Source organism: Lycium ferocissimum, chromosome 5 (assembly GCF_029784015.1).
Source record: "Lycium ferocissimum isolate CSIRO_LF1 chromosome 5, AGI_CSIRO_Lferr_CH_V1, whole genome shotgun sequence".
NCBI lineage: Eukaryota > Viridiplantae > Streptophyta > Magnoliopsida > Solanales > Solanaceae > Lycium > Lycium ferocissimum.
Window position 1 is genome coordinate 63,875,868 of NC_081346.1, and position 10,200 is coordinate 63,886,067.

Genomic DNA, 10,200 nt, shown 5'->3' on the forward strand with positions numbered 1-10,200 from the left:
AGTTCGATTTTTGAAGGATAAGAAATTAGTGGTCGTTTGGTAGGTAGCCAAAATTATAATCCCGGGACTAATTTATCTCATCACTTGGGATTATTTTATACCATCTTTTAGATGGTATAAAATAATCCCGGAATAAGTGAGATAAAATGAAATATCCCATCTTTTAAGTTGGGATGTATTTTATACCTTGTTTGATACAACTTGTAAATTTATTTCAAAATAAATTTATACTTTCTATCAAATATGGTACAAAAAATTAGTCTTTGAAATATTCCAGCTTATTCCATGTACCAAACGACGCACCTATTCGAAGGGTAGAAATTAAAGACCATCTCATTTGAAGGGACAAACGGTGCAATTTTTTCTTCTTCTTTTTTTTTAAAATCGGACGGTGAAAAGTGAAGTGGGCCAGTAGCTCATTGGTCGCGTCAAGTAGGAGTGTGCGTGTGGGCCCACATAGTTGTTGGGGCCCACATAGTATTTGGGCCCCACTTATTTGACATGATTTCAACGTCTCGAATCCCTAGGCCCAGATTTGGATATCAGTTATTAATGGGTGAAACCCCAACCCCCGACCTCTCACCCTCTATCTATCACTCTGAGGTTCCAGAATCTCAACTCCTTTTACAACTACTCTACCTCAATTTTACCTTGTTTTTATCCTCTCTGAAGAATTATTAGAAGAAAACGAATTTTATTTTCCATAATAATGAATTGAAGGTCTATCGAAAACGATCTTTCTAACCTTTAAGATACAGTGTATAATCCACCCTCCTTAAACCCTGAGTTGTTGTAGTATAATAAAGGACTAAAAATACCCTACTAGATTTCAGTGGCCAGACCAAGAGGCATTAAATAAATTGTTTTTTTTTTCTTCTTAAGAATTAAATTGTTTTTCAGTTTTTAATTTGTCCATATTTTCTCAAATAAAATTAAAAGTCATCTGTCACTTACAATATGTTTTTAGTTAATTAAAAAAAGAATGACTTCAGTAATATTTAAAAATACATTCGTTTCAAACTTCTCGTTATCCTTAATGAAATAATAACATGTTTTATAGTAAAAAATGTTATGAAATGTTTTAAGAATGCAAATTTTAGGCGTACTTTTGATACGTGCCTTTATAAATGTCATCATTCTTGAATTAAGTGATGAATCAAACACCACCGTATAAAATAAACTGAAAGGTACAGACTCAAGAATGTATAATTTCCATTTTGAAAAATTAAAAGTGGTACTACTAGCTAATTAATTGGTCAAAATTTTATTACACTTCGAACAGCACGAAATGACAATGGAAATGATATCAAGGTATACTAAACAAGTTGGTGATTAACAGAAAAAAGGTGGGTAGAGAATAAACTAAGTTACAAGTTATATCTTCCTTAACATACACAAAACAAATCATCAATGTTCATAATTCATGACTTGGTGGAAAAATAAGAATAATTTAACCTATCATGGGAAAATCAAAAAAAAAAAAAAAAAAAATCCCCCAATATATGGTTTTCTTACCTACTCATTATTTTATTTTCTTCCCTGGGGGGAAAGGGTACCTTGTTTGTCCATACATTAAACCCACTTTGAAGTAGTTTGACTGGAAGCTATATATATGGACATTGTGGGATGAATCTTTGAAAGAATGATAATTTAACCAATCGTGGGAAATGAAAAAAGAAGAAGAAAGAATTGAAATCATACAAATTATGGATAATATGCACTGATAGTGTTAGTTTTTTTTTTTTTTTTTTTAACACTATCAGGTCAATTTAACATATTTTAGTGGGTTATTGCTTTATTTTTAAGGTTATATGTCAAGTTTGATATTTAGTGTTACATCATATATGTTATTATTATAAATCAGCAAAACCTGATAGTGTAAGATATTCAAGAAAAAAAAAATTCTTCCCTGTCAGAAAGGGTGGCTTCAGTGTCAATTGAAGTAGTTCGAAAGGAAGCTTTTATGTACAGAGTGAGGATGAATCGTTGAAATAAGAGGCTTACACTGTTTTATTCATTTGTCCATTTCCATTGTACATATGTATAAACGACATTTTTAATCATGGTGAAGAGTGAAGATGTCTCTTTTGGACTTTTTGGTGCTAGAGGTTGAAAAATGTCCCAATGCAATTTTTTATTTTTTATGTTAGAATTATATTAGCCATTTGCACGTTATTTTATCCGTATGTGGGGCTCCTTCCTATTCCTTCCTCATCGTTATTCTTGTGATAGAAAATAAATGGCAAATGGTACCATTGTTAGAAATATTGTTCATAAATGCATGCATAGACATTAGACAGTGGAACATAGAATGCTTAATTCTATGGGGCCTTACATTTTTAGCCGGCCAAGCAGAAAAAAAAATATTTGTCCACCTAGCCATTATAGTCTATAATAGTCGTCAGTATATATCTATTAATTAAAATAAAGAGTTTTTTTTTTTTTTTTGGATTGTTGGAATGCTATGTAGCGTAAACATCCCTAATTCCACAATATAAAGTTGAAATTAATACGAGAAAATAGCCCGTAAGCAAGAACATACATGCGAATGTGTGTAGATATATAACTTCGAGTTCAATTTGATCCTCTAAGTTTAATTTATTGATAGTTGATAAACTGTATGAATTAAAAAGTACCAACCTATGGCATTTATTATGTAAAAAGAAAAAAGGACTTATTTTGCTCTCTTTCTTGAATTGTCCGAAAGTATGTTTAGCTGATTTTAGTGGAAAGTGACTAGGAATTAGGAATTAGTAATTGCAAAAAGATTCCTCTTTAGAAAATAATACTCCAGGAAGAAACGTTATTGTCCAAAAAACAGTAGATCGATTTGGTACTTTGGCGCCAAAGGGAAGCTAAATGGTCAAAAAAGAAAGGAATATAATCTACTAGTGTAATAATTATTTATAAATAAATAATGAATGACGATGTCTGCAGCACATGTTTCCAGAAAGGCCACGTCAAATAAATTGACATTGAAAAGACCTAACAATAGAAATACTCTTTCTAGTACTATAATAATAATCAACATTGGATTATATTATAGCCCAAATTAAAGTTAACGATGAATTCAGAATTTAATTTATAAATTACTGTGTTTTAAAATTACGTATGTCCAAAACTTATTAGTTATTGTATTTATAATTTTTGTGGGTTACTTGCACATAAATTTATTAGTTACGTCGAGAATAAAGAATCAGACAAATTCAACGTCATATCCATCACCGCAAGTAGGTGAATCATGTATCCATAAAAGTCTTTATCTATATGATAGAGGATGGTTCAAACTTAAGCAATTTACTTTTTGACGGAATACATTGTGGGTCTTTTAAACTTATCTATAAATTTCATCTAGACTCTTGAAATACAAACCTATTTCAATTGAGCATGTGAATAAATAGTAAATTGTTCATATTAGATATTTTGGCTCAAATTTTGAAAAAGATTATGCACGTGTTTTCAAAATCCATTATATAAATAAGTTAACCGCCTAAATTATGTGACCTCCTTTAATTATTATACACTAGCCTCAATGAGCTGCAATACCTCATTAGTGTTCCAATTGAAGTTGGTGTGTATAATATTTTCAACATAATACTCCCTCCATCCATTTTTACTTATCCTGTATACTAAAAATATATGTCAATTTTTGCTTGTCCAATTTTGGTAAATTAAGAAATAGTTTATCATTTCATACCTATTTTACCCTTATTATTAATTACTGAGTTAGAAACTTCAAAGAATAGTTAGTGACTGCACAACTTTTAAAGTATGTTTAATTGATTTCAATCATTAGGAGGTCTTAGTAATAATTAGAAATGATAAAATAAAATTGTCATTGATCTATTAATGACTTCTTAAGGAGTGTGTCAAGTCAATCTGAGAATAAGTAAAAATTGATGGAGGGAGTAGCTTTTACTCACATATGAGACACCATTAAGTTAGTAGAAAAATTGCATATTTTTCAAGAGAACATTTCGATAAAAAAACATTTCCCGTCGCATCAAACAAACCCTTGGTTATCCATGATGTTCAAGAATGCACGATATTTCGAGACCGATATTTCAAACGTCTTTGGTGGATACTTTGCTCAACAATGAAGATAAGAATTAGGACAGTCTAAGAACAATATATATGGTAAAATTAACATACACAGGAAAAAAAAATAGTGGCGTTGGAGTGGAGGGGTGTCATATTCAAGAGATATTATTAGTTTATTACCACTAGTATTTTGTTACGAAGGGGACTTTGAATGGATATCATAAGATACTGTTCATAAATTTCAACATCCATGAAAGTGAAGTGAAAGCACCAAAAGTTAATTCACTGATCAAAAGCCGCTTTCTCTGTTATTTTAACTGAATACAATAATTGATATCGTTCTTGATTCTTAGGTCCAAAATTTGCGCGGGTAGCGAGTTGAAATAAGTATTTACCCCTCATCTTTTTAATCTTTTTGCAATTTCAAAGCACTTCTTTACATATGTGGTTTGGGGTCCTTGTCTTTTTTTTTTTTTTTTTTTCAAGAGTAGATTATAAAAACGGATCGATGTGATATTCTCTACTCAAAATTGCCAAATTTGGGAGATTTCATTTTGTAGCATTACAAATTTTATTTGAGGGAAAAGGGTCAAAAATGCCCCTCTACTTTGGGAAAAAGACTAAAAATATCTTTCTGAACTAATTTTGGTTAAAAATACCCATCCCGTCATTAAAGTTTTCAAATATATCCCTGTCTTAACAGAAGTCCGCAACATAACTCGACTTTATTTTTAAATAGCCCATTTAAAATCGACCCAACTAAATAAAAAGAGCATAGTGGCTCCAAATGCAGGACTCAGGAACAAGTTGATCGCATATGAGTTTTTTATGTAGTTGGGTCGGTTTTAAATGGAGCGGGTTTGAAAATAAAATTGGATTGTGTTACGGATTTTCATTAAGACAAAGGTATATTTGAAAACTTTAATGACAGGAGGGGTATTTGTGGCCCAAAATTAGTTCGGAGGATATTTTTAACTCTTTTCTAAAGTAGAGGGGCATTTTTAACCCTTTTCCCTTTATTTTAATTATATAAATTTTTAATCAAAAAAACAAAAAAGATACCCACAAATAGAACACTTGAAACTTTTGTAACATCATACTTTCTTCTATTTAAACTATATGAGCCCGTTTGGATTGGCTTATAAGTTGCTTATAAGCTGTTTTCAGCTTTTTTGAGTGTTTGGTATCACAAATTAAAGTCATTTTGTCTTAAAATAAGCTTAAAAAAATAATTGGGCCCATTTGACTTAGCTTATCTAAAGCGTTTATAAGGCGAAAACAAACTTATAAGCCAAAAAAAATAAGTTAGACTACCCCAACTTATTTTTTTTTGGCTTTATAAGCTCGCAAACGAACTTTATGCGCATAAGCCCATCCAAACAGGCTCTATATCAGCATACAACATTATTTTCTCGAGAAGAAAAATTGTGTGTTTGGATTACCTTTTCAACAAAATGTTGATATGTGAATATTTGTCTGGGAGAGCAGTGACGGAGTCAGGATTTCCGCCGAGGAGGTTCAAAATATAAAAAAGTAAACATACGAAGAAGCCTAAGGGGGTTCAACATCTACTATATATACATAAAAAATAATTTTAATGTTGTAAAAACAGTGTTTTCTTCCGCCGAGGGGGTTTGGATGAACACCCTCGGCTCTATATGGCTCCGCCACTGTGGGAGAGATGTACCGTGGATCTTTTTGTTTTATTTCCAAATCACATTGTGTTTTGATTTTGGAAAACAGTTGCTATTAGAAACAAACGCCCATGTTTTCAGTTGTTAAAAAATAATTTCCACACCTTTTCTAATTCTTATGGAGCTATATTGCCGAAAACAGGAAATAAGGTCCATTTTAGCTATCCCGAAACGGCCTCCCTACCTCCTAAGGTAAGAGTAGGACTGTGTACACTCTATTCTATTCTTTCCGAACCCCGTTTTGTGAGATTTTATTGGGTATGTTGTTGTTGTTGATTACTATAAATAATTGATTCAAAATATTTATCATTTTAAAAGAATTAATGATTCCTAACGAATTATATAATAAAAAGAAGAGTAATATTAATTGAGATCAACAAATAAATAAAGGTAATTTAATTAGAATTTTCTTTTAACTAATACATCTTTTAAGGGCGTACAAAACACAAATAGTACTCCCTCCATTTCACAATAAGTGGTTTTTTAGGCTTTTCAGTTTGTTTTCAAAATAAATGGTGCTTTAAGATTTCAAGACTACTTTGGGCAAATTCTTCCAAAATTGCCCTTATTTAAATAATCAAGATTCATTAACTGTTATTTCTTTTTCAAGAATACTTAGGGGTAAATTAGTAAAAGCATGAGCAATTTCTGAAGGGGTGTGTATGAGCTAAAAAAACCATTTGTTATAGAATAGAGGGAGTAAAATAAACCGGAGGGAGCACAATTTGTGGAACTTTTTGACCAAGTAAATGGAGGCGTGCGTGAAGAATCTTTAATCCATGCTACACATGAAGAAAATAAGGAAAACATAGACAAAATTAATTATGCATATGCTTATTATTTTTGGACAAGCTTTAAGGATCATTGCTAACCTGTTCCCCTTTGCCTTGCCAAGTTTCCAATCAATATTATCCTATCTTTTCTCTGTAAAATTTTTTCTTCTTTTAATTGGTGAGCAAATGGTGGATTTACTAAGTTGTGTTATGAGTTTTTTTACCTTTCCTTTTCTGTTTCTTCATTTTTTCTTTTCTTAATTATGAGATATAGTCCTAGTTCAATAATCACGTGGAATATGTAAAAGAAGAGTCTAGATTATGTGATTGTTTACTTTTTTATGATTGGAACTAAGTGGCGGGTAAACGAAAGTTTTTCTCTTTTGACTTGTCAAATATTATAAATTAGACCAAAGTTAGGATCACTGAATGGGTGTAGTAATAATAAGATTAAACATTAAAAGACGCTCTATGCGCGAGACCATCAAACTGATATCCACAATTTAACTTTGAAAACAAAATGCCCTCTTATGTAATTATGAGAGGAAAGTAATGAATTACTAATGCAGCCTGAATTTTCATTAAGAGAAATTAAAATTTGAAAAGTAGATAGCTGGTGTCAACAAAATTCAACTAAAGTATGCAATTATATATAAATAAAAAAAATTGACCCATCTCCGCAATGTAATTTTCTTGCTAAGGGGTGTCAATTAACTAACATTCGGGTCTTCGACAAGATATAGCTTCTCCCTTGACTGTATAGATGAATGAACGAACACTATGTGAGTTTAATATCTATCATATTCCACATTAACCAATTACATGTGTGACATAAATAAGAATGTTGATTATAACCTCAAATAATCAGGTGAAAACAGAATCAGAATCTGCAGTCTTCAGGTCATGGACCAGAGGACTTGATAAATCCTCTATCCCGCTACTTCTTGTCCTTCTTTAGGAACAAAGTCAAGTTCGTTATAATCAATAAGACAAGTCAATCATCAGGGAAGAGCTTTCCAAATCCTATTATCTGAAAAAATGCTAATAGTGTTTATTTTATTTTAGAAAAGATAAGAACGAAAATGAACCAAAAAAATTTCCTAACTGACCAGTCAAATGCAAGTTAAGTAAATGATATCCTTGTAGATACCGTCGGACCTCTCTATAACAATATTCGTATTAAACAACATCTCTCTATAACAATCAAGTTTTTTTCAGAATCGATTTTTTATGTTATATTGTACTTCTCTATAACATCATTTTACCTTTAAAAGCAACAATCAACTTTATAACAGTATACTCTTTGTAAAATCACCCCATATAACAACAATCTTCTTTTTTTAATAATATAATAATTACCCATCTTTATAAAAATAGAATATCATGATATCAATAATAATTGTAGAGATTTTGACCAAAAATTTGATCCTTTAATACATAATTTATGACAAAGAATATCATTTGAGTATATATCGATATAAAGATTTTCTTCGTTATACTAAGTGTGATTAAGCTTAGAATTTAACAATTAAAAATAAAAAATTAAATTTTACACATCTTTTGTGCATATAAAAATGAAATATTATCTAAATGGCAATGCTGTTATAGGTGTATAACAGTCATTCTCTATAACAACAAAAAAAATTCGAACCCAACGATCTTTGTTATAGAGAGGTTTGATTGTATAATTTTTTTTACTTGATTTAAGTCGGGCCTTTACAAGGCGAACTCAATCCATGTTCTTCAAACACTAAGATCCGTTAGAATTTCTTAGAAGCTATTCCATCCTAAATCCTAGTTCACACCTATAAAAAGAGTACATATTCCCTTAAGAGACATCTTGTATATCCCATAAACTTTTGGGTATTCATAAAGATATCAAGACATCAAATACTATTATATTTCTCAAAGCTGATTGAAGTGATCATCAAGAGACGTTCTTCCTCAAGATCAACTTGAAATATTGAAGAACTGTCCAACTTTCTTGGCGATCAAATACATCACACGGAGGTCTTCATCATCCCAAGTCCGAGAAATACGCTACTAATGTCTCTCAAATTACGCAGAAAATTTAGTATAGAAGAATCAAGAGAACAAACAGAATTGCACTCACACTTAATTAATAAAATTACTTTTCTTTAGTTTTGTGATTGCAGTTTATTTTTTATATTTCGAAAAAATTTGTTGCAAATAACAGCGTCTCTATCGCACAAAAGTAGGAGTAAAGTCTGCGTACATCCTACCCTCTACAGACTCAACTTGTGAGATTACACTGTAAGTATGTTGTTGTCGTTGTTGCTGCAACTAATCCTAGAGGCTTTTCACATCTGAAAGTTGGACACTATCCCAAAACGCCGCAAGTCATAAAGTAAAGCAAACCAAAGTTGGCTAAGCTTCACATAGGTGGCGGATCAAAATATTAAAGAAAAAGGAGGGAAAAAAGGAAGAAAAAGAAATGATGAGAGAAGAATGTGGCACGCCTGTTAGTGTGAAATCATCCATCATTACCTTTTACTAATTATCTCTTTATTTCTTATGCCTTTTCTTGTTTTAAAATGATGCCAATCTTGTAATGCATTCGTGTACCACATTCAATGTGCAAAGGTTATGGACGATTTTCTATATATATCCTTTGTCAAAGGCTATTATTAAATAATCTTTTATTATCAATAAAGGTTGTAGTGGAGTGGTATGTAATTTTTCATCCTTAATCAAAAGTTTTGATCGCATCCGACCTAGATATGGATTATTTCCAATAAGGGTTGTAGTGGAGTGGTAAGTACTCATTGTGGTAAGTACTCATTCATCCTTAATCGCATCTCGAGTTCGAGTTCTGGATGTGTAACTGCTTTAGTTAGGGAACACTTACCTCTTAATGGTGAAATTTTTTAGCGAGGATTCATATTTAATCGAGCTTCAATGTGGTAACGAACCTGGCAGAAACCTTGAAAAGATGAAATTGGAATGAGTAGTTGAGTCTTTTATGAGAATTCATAGACAATTCGTGTTTCCTTTTATTGCAAATGAATGGTTGAATATAGTTTGCTTGAAGGTGAAGCATGTGTAATCATGAAATTCGAATACTTAGCCTTTTTTGCATAGAATTTGCTAAAAATCCTCTAAGCACCTTTTGAGAATAATTCGTGGTGAAGCTTAATCCTCGTGATTTTTTAAATCTAATGCCATATTTAGTAAATAAGCTACTACTAACAAAGACGTAGCATAGGTTTATCTGCATGGAGTAATGCACATTGAGGTTGTCTATAAGAAAATACTAAAAGATGTGAGCATTGTTTGGTTTAACCAGAACCAATTTTCATTAGAAAAGAATGAAAAAGTATTTCTTTCTAAATCATTAATTGATATTTGATTATACGTAAAGATTAATATTTTTAAGAAACATCATCCGACAATTCGAATACAGCTTATAACATGATCTGATAACTCTGCATGCAAAATAGAGAAAATAACCGGCCATAACAGATTAAATAACACTGATAATTTCAAGCGTGGAAACCCAGAACCAGAAGTAGTAGGATTGATTCTAATAATAATAAAATAAATAAATATGTCGAAATGTTTTTTTTTTCACATCTATTAACGTATACAATTAAATTCATAAGATTATATGTTCGTGGGTGAAATGTTAAAATAAAAATAAATGAAGGTTACATAAAATAGTTTGTTTTAAA